The 6,000-nt window shown below is 38.4% G+C and overlaps 1 protein-coding gene across 1 annotated transcript in view; it reads right to left on the reverse strand.

Annotated features, from left to right (window-relative positions):
* The window catches only part of tnrc6c1 (trinucleotide repeat containing adaptor 6C1), a 49,872-nt gene extending 44,592 nt beyond the window's left edge, over positions 1 to 5,280 (reverse strand). Inside the window, exon 1 of the mRNA XM_066641871.1 lies at positions 4,726 to 5,280. The gene's annotated coding sequence lies outside the window, so the exon portion shown is untranslated. The remainder of the gene's footprint in view (positions 1 to 4,725) is intronic.
* Between the last annotated feature and the right edge of the window lie 720 nt (positions 5,281 to 6,000).

Genomic DNA, 6,000 nt, shown 5'->3' on the forward strand with positions numbered 1-6,000 from the left:
GCGATAGAGCACAAAGAAAAACTCCACCTCCGCCAACTTCTTCGTCTGATTTTCAAGGTGAATACAACAGTAAATAGAACTCGTTTATTTCTTTACATTCTATTCATGTTAATGGGGAATTTTAATTTGATATACGAGCAGATTGAGTTACGACCTCAGTCACAGAACCAATTAAACTCATAAGTCAAGGTATTACTGTATTCAGAAACACGGCTGTAGATTTCATTGGCTAAGATCTTCAGAAAGCCACAAAAAAACCAAAACAAAACCTAACCCTAACTGGAGGCCAGCTTGATTATTAAAGCCCTATGAACATAGAGGTGGGTCATTGGGATCATATGGTTGAAATATGGCTTGGTCAGGGTCAAAGATCGTTTTTTATAAATAAAGAATGCAGCTACTATTTTGAATTCACTGTAGATCTGAATGTAATTATAGACCCTTTAAAATAATTTACAGTGCACCTACAGAGAAGAACATGTTCGGCTACTTTCATTACAGGCTCTAGCAGAGTTTCATGGTGCTTTGTACTCATTAGGTACAGGAAGGACATGTGATTTAACAAAATAATCATCACCACATATTTAAGAGATATTTTACACTATTTAGCCTATATGTATTTTGGCATTACATGTACATAGCTGACTAATGAGGAAATGATCATATTAAGTGTAAGATACCTAGTAATAACCACATATATCTAGCATCATGCCCTTTATTTACTCAGTACTGATTTTATCTTACGACTTACATACATTGTACATACTCTGTACTTACCCAGTAATTAGCGGACTGTAATTTAAAGTGTTACTGTTCCTCCCAATTAAGAATGAGCATGTGGTGTCTGACTGTCGTGGAAACTGGCAGCCTGCTCGACAGGACATCACATCCTCCTCAAACTCATACTTGAGACATGAGTTCTTTCTTCTTCTCAAACCTGAATCTCCTATTTGTTTCTTTCTCCTCTTGTCATGATCATTATCCAATTCATTTTCACTGTTAGTGCAGCCACTGAGCATTAAGCCATGTTTTTATAAACTAGCTATCACAGCAGTGAGTTGCTGAGGTTCTGTTCATTAACGCCACACAGTGGAAACGTTTCAGTAATCAAAAACAGAGTGAAATAAAATATTAAATATCAAACCCTGATTAGAGTCTCATTCTTTGTCTTCAGAATTTTATTACATTTATTTTATTAAATACATATTTTTGGCTCATTGATTTTCATACTGTGTTCTGACAATAATACTTGTATATCATCCCTCTCCAAAGAAAAACATGCACGTCCCTTTATGGTGATTTGGAGTTTTCTGCATCGTTTGAACATCAACAGCTATTCTGATGAATGGACCAATAGAAATGCTTGTGTTTTTCTTTGGACAGTGTGGATATGATGTTGTCACAAACTGCCCTGTGAACGTGAACGGTGCTATCTGAGAGTTTGTAAATGGTAATAACTAATAATGTCAGTGCCTGTTCTTTACAGCTGCAGGATCTGTTTCTCTGAAACAAACATGTAAAGTTACCGGGGACTTAGTGCACATGGTGCTACTTTTGCTGTGGAAAAGCAATGCAACCAATGAAAGAAAGTTATATGGTAATCTGAGCATTACGTGGCCTCTTTTGTTGCTCTGCTCCCATGACAAGCTCCTTTCACTCCCTGAGAATATGCTGCTTCTTTCACAAACTCAGGCACAAATGGGGGGCCCTGAACCAGCACTGAGTTTAAAAAAAAAACACCCCCAAACCAGCAAACGCATAACAAAACCCACACGGACTGGACATTTCACACTGGGGGAGACAGGAACACAATATGAACAAAATATTAGCAGTAAGACTGTACTGTTCTTTACTAACTACACAGGTGCATTGTGCACTTCAGATCTGAAAACATACGCAAGTGTGTGTCCATGTTTCCACAATGACAAGACAACCACACTATGAGCTGCCCCACTAAGCCCATACTATAAACAAAAAACTACCCTAGAGCCCAAACCTCAACATCACTGAATATTTTTGGACACTTGAAGTGTGTGAAGCAGGAAATACAACCAGGTTCTTAGACTAAATTCAGTACATTGTATCCTAAAATAATCAGCCTGTGTTCCATATGAACAAGGCTCATATGAAAGAATCAAAGATCCCCACCATACAGATATAGCTTAGTATACTAGAACCCCTTTCCATGCAGAGGAAATTGGTTCGCTAGAAGGGACTTTCATGGTTGTTAGGAGTCCCATTCCTTACATATGTTGTTTCTTGAGTCCAGCTTTAGAAGCATAAATTCATCAACCGACGTAACAAAAACGCTAAATTCCTCAGAGTGCTAAAGTGTCCTCTTTCTGAAGGAATTTATGGTGAGTCTGTTGTGGTGAAGCTCAGCAGAAGCAGTAGCAGCAGCAGCGCAGCCTTCGGTCTGCAGTTTTCTGAAGCTGTAATGCAGCAGCAGCAGCTCTAGCCCCAGGCTCAGGCCGCCAAGAACAAACACGCTAGAAATGATGAAGTGTCTGAGGCCAGCGGGGAATTATCCTGCACCGCAGACCACACATCCACAGACACTGCTACAAACAGCACCACCTTAATATTCCAAAGAACTACAATCAGACAGGTAACAATCACCATTCTTTGCAATTCTGATTTCTTTACAGTTTAATTTACCTTTGGCTCATATTTAGTAGTTGTTTATCTTTGTAAATCCACTGTGCGTTAAACAAACTCATAAAACACACACTGGCACATCAGTAGTCTCTACTACTCAAATCTCAGTATAATTTACAGAGCAATGTCACTACATCTAAATGAGGGCACATACTATTTAGCTCAAAAATAAATTGTAGAAATATGTTACAACGTTATAGTACAGGTGTAGCAGCAGCAATATTCTAACACTGGGCTAGTGCAACAACCTGCCTCGTGGTTTATATCTCATGAAATTAGAATACAGAAATACAATACAGACCAACTTAAAACAAAAAGTCACTAGTGAAATATCTGTTTCCAGTCTTCCACCTCTAAAAGCAGCAGTAATAACAATAGCATTAACAATTATTTTCTATCTTACTGGATATGGTGGTGCTAATTAAGTTAAATTCTCCATTAACTACTAATGTGAGCTTTAAATCAGAAATGCATTAAAGTGTATTATTTATTTATTTCACTGCATTTCTAAGACTCCAGAAAAATGTTTTTACTGAATGTTATGTACATTTTATAAATGCATATACACATACCATCATCAGTATCAGCTCTGACAGATAAATATAGTTATATATATTATAAATATATAACACAATACCAGTGCATTCCAAGATTCTCAAGCTCTAGGTTCCACAACATGAGACACAAACAGAATAGAACTGAACTGCAACATGACAAACAACATAAAGGGGCACCAAACAAACGAACTGCAAATGCATTTCCACATAGGTCTACCTACAAATAAACAAAACACTGAAATACTGGAATTTATGGTTCCACCTTAAATGATAGTGCAGATCCATTCCATTTAAACCGTTTAAGGTGGAACGGACGATTCGAATACGAATCTACACAACGTCACTAAATGTAAATGATGACAAGAAACAAATGTTACGTTTTTTTCCATGAAAGCACAGAATGGTCCAACATCATTAGGTGTAAATAAAAACATAATTAAACAAACAAATGATAAATAAATAACCAAATAAATAAACAAACAATAACAACAACAAACAGCTCGTGGTAGAGTACAAAGTGCTGTCTGCACTCCCTTCGATTACAAGAAATAAATAAACAAGCCGTGCTGTAACCACATTTCATTACATTTAAGGTGGAACGAAAAGTTTGTAAAATATAAATAAAGGATATAGTGACAAAATGTTAATGTGCTGTGCTCAAAAGAAAAAAAAGAGTACATTATGCTACATTTTAAAGGGAAAAACAATCAGCGCAGACGTTTGAATGAGTTAAAAAGGGAAAAAAAGGTTGGTTAAGCTTAGTTAATTCGCCATAATGAAAATGCAGCAGTTTTTAACGTGGAACGGGGAAATAGAATAAGTTTAAGAACTAATCATATGAAAACAACATTGTTTTGCTGCGCTACGCGACATATCTATGAGAAGTTGATGATTTGCTACAAAACAACGTTAAATAAATATGGAACTGAGGTTTAAGGTGAAACCTATAACTCGTATAAGATACGAAAACTTAAAAGCCGACCTACAGAGACAGCGTTTATAACAACAAACGTTTTAAATAACGTTCAATAAACGAAGCAAACGTTAGCCCAAGCCCATCCCCAAGCGCCAGAATGTAGCTACGTTAACTGCAGCAGCAGTTAAGGTGGAACTGGGAATTGGAATAGCAAGCTGAAACAAATTCAGCCAATGAAAATATGGCTACAAACAAATATTCAATAAATTTAAACGTCTAAACAGACAGATGGAACAGGAGTTGATTTAAATCCGTTATTAAAAAAGACTAAATAACGCACATTTAAGGTGGAATGAAGAATTATATAAGGAAAATAAGCCAGAGCAATAAAAACGACGTTAATTTGCTTTGCTACGCGAAACAATATACTCAAATATATTAGGTTTATACATAAATAGCAAAATAATCAGACGTTTGAATAAACAGATAAAGCAAACGTTAAGTTTAGTTCATCTTAAGGCGCCAGAATTTAACTGCAGCAGTTTTTAAGGTGGAAGAAGAAATTCGTTAAAAGCACAATTTAGCATCTCTTACCTTTAAATCACAGACGGGGCAGCAGCCGTGTCTCGTTATTTTAAATGATACTCTGCTCGACAGGTCAGGATCACTCCGTCCAACTACAGCGGGGTTCAAAACCGACCCGAAGAGCCACAGAGCACAAACTACCAGCGAATATAATAAAATACCAGTGCAAACCGAGAAGCGATGGGCTCTGAGTGAGAGAGAGAGACAGAGAGCGAGAGAGAGAAACAGAGAGAGAGAGAGAGAGCGCTACCGAGAATCTGAAGAAGCTGAAGCTGGAAGCGTTTCTGCAGCTCTTTTCCTTTTTTCTTTCCTTTCGTTTTTTTTCCTCTCTCAGTGACGTGTTCCCGAGCGTGATGTAAAGTGCAAAACAATAAAAACACACAAAAAATCAGTAAACGAGGGGGATTTTTAGTGCGCGCGCAAACCCAAACCGACTCTCAGCGTGCCCATTTGCTTTGATGTTTGCTTTGATATTGATCGGATTCAAACTGTTCTAACACCGTTCAGCGTCTCTCGCTCCACCTCGAGCGCCATTTTCTCGCAACTGACAACAAGCGAAGCGCTCGAGCCTCGGCGGCAAAACAGGAAGTGGCGCGCGCGCTCCACCGCCTACCGATCCATCCTACCTCCCTTTTCCCCTCCCCCCTCGGACCCCCTCCCGCTGTCAGTCCCCACTCCCTTCCCTCCCCCTCTCTCTGCGTCCCCCTCCCTTTCCTCCTCCTTTTCCCCCTCCCCCTCCCCCTCCTGGAGCCACGTGACATCCACCAACAAACAGTCCAAGCCAAACCACTGGCCCAGCCCCCGTCCCGTCACCATGGAAACGGGCTCCTCCCCCTCCTTCTCCCAAACCACCGCTTCGCCTCAGCGCCTTTCACCATTCTTTCTCTCACTCTCTCTCTCTCTCTCCGTTCTCCTTTCTGTCTAATTCTTTCCGTTCTCTTTTTCTATCTCATTATTTCTCTTTTATTTGTTTTCTTCTGTTGCTCTTTCTAATACTTTACTATTTATTTTCTCTGTATGAGTATCCCTCTCGTTTCTGTATCTTACTCATTCTCTATCATATATATATAAATAGATATGATATATATGAATTTATAACAACAGGCAACAGGGGGCGCAATTTAGACAAACTCCATTTACAGAGCTAACCTTAATCAGAATTAGGATAAAACTCTGCTCAGGAAATCTAATTATTGAAAGGAAGCTTCATCGATTTTTCTTCCAAATCTGTGCATAATTGAATCATTAAAATAATAATAATAATAATAATAATAATAATAATAA

The sequence above is a fragment of the Hoplias malabaricus genome, chromosome 13 (assembly GCF_029633855.1).
Source record: "Hoplias malabaricus isolate fHopMal1 chromosome 13, fHopMal1.hap1, whole genome shotgun sequence".
Classification (NCBI taxonomy): domain Eukaryota; kingdom Metazoa; phylum Chordata; class Actinopteri; order Characiformes; family Erythrinidae; genus Hoplias; species Hoplias malabaricus.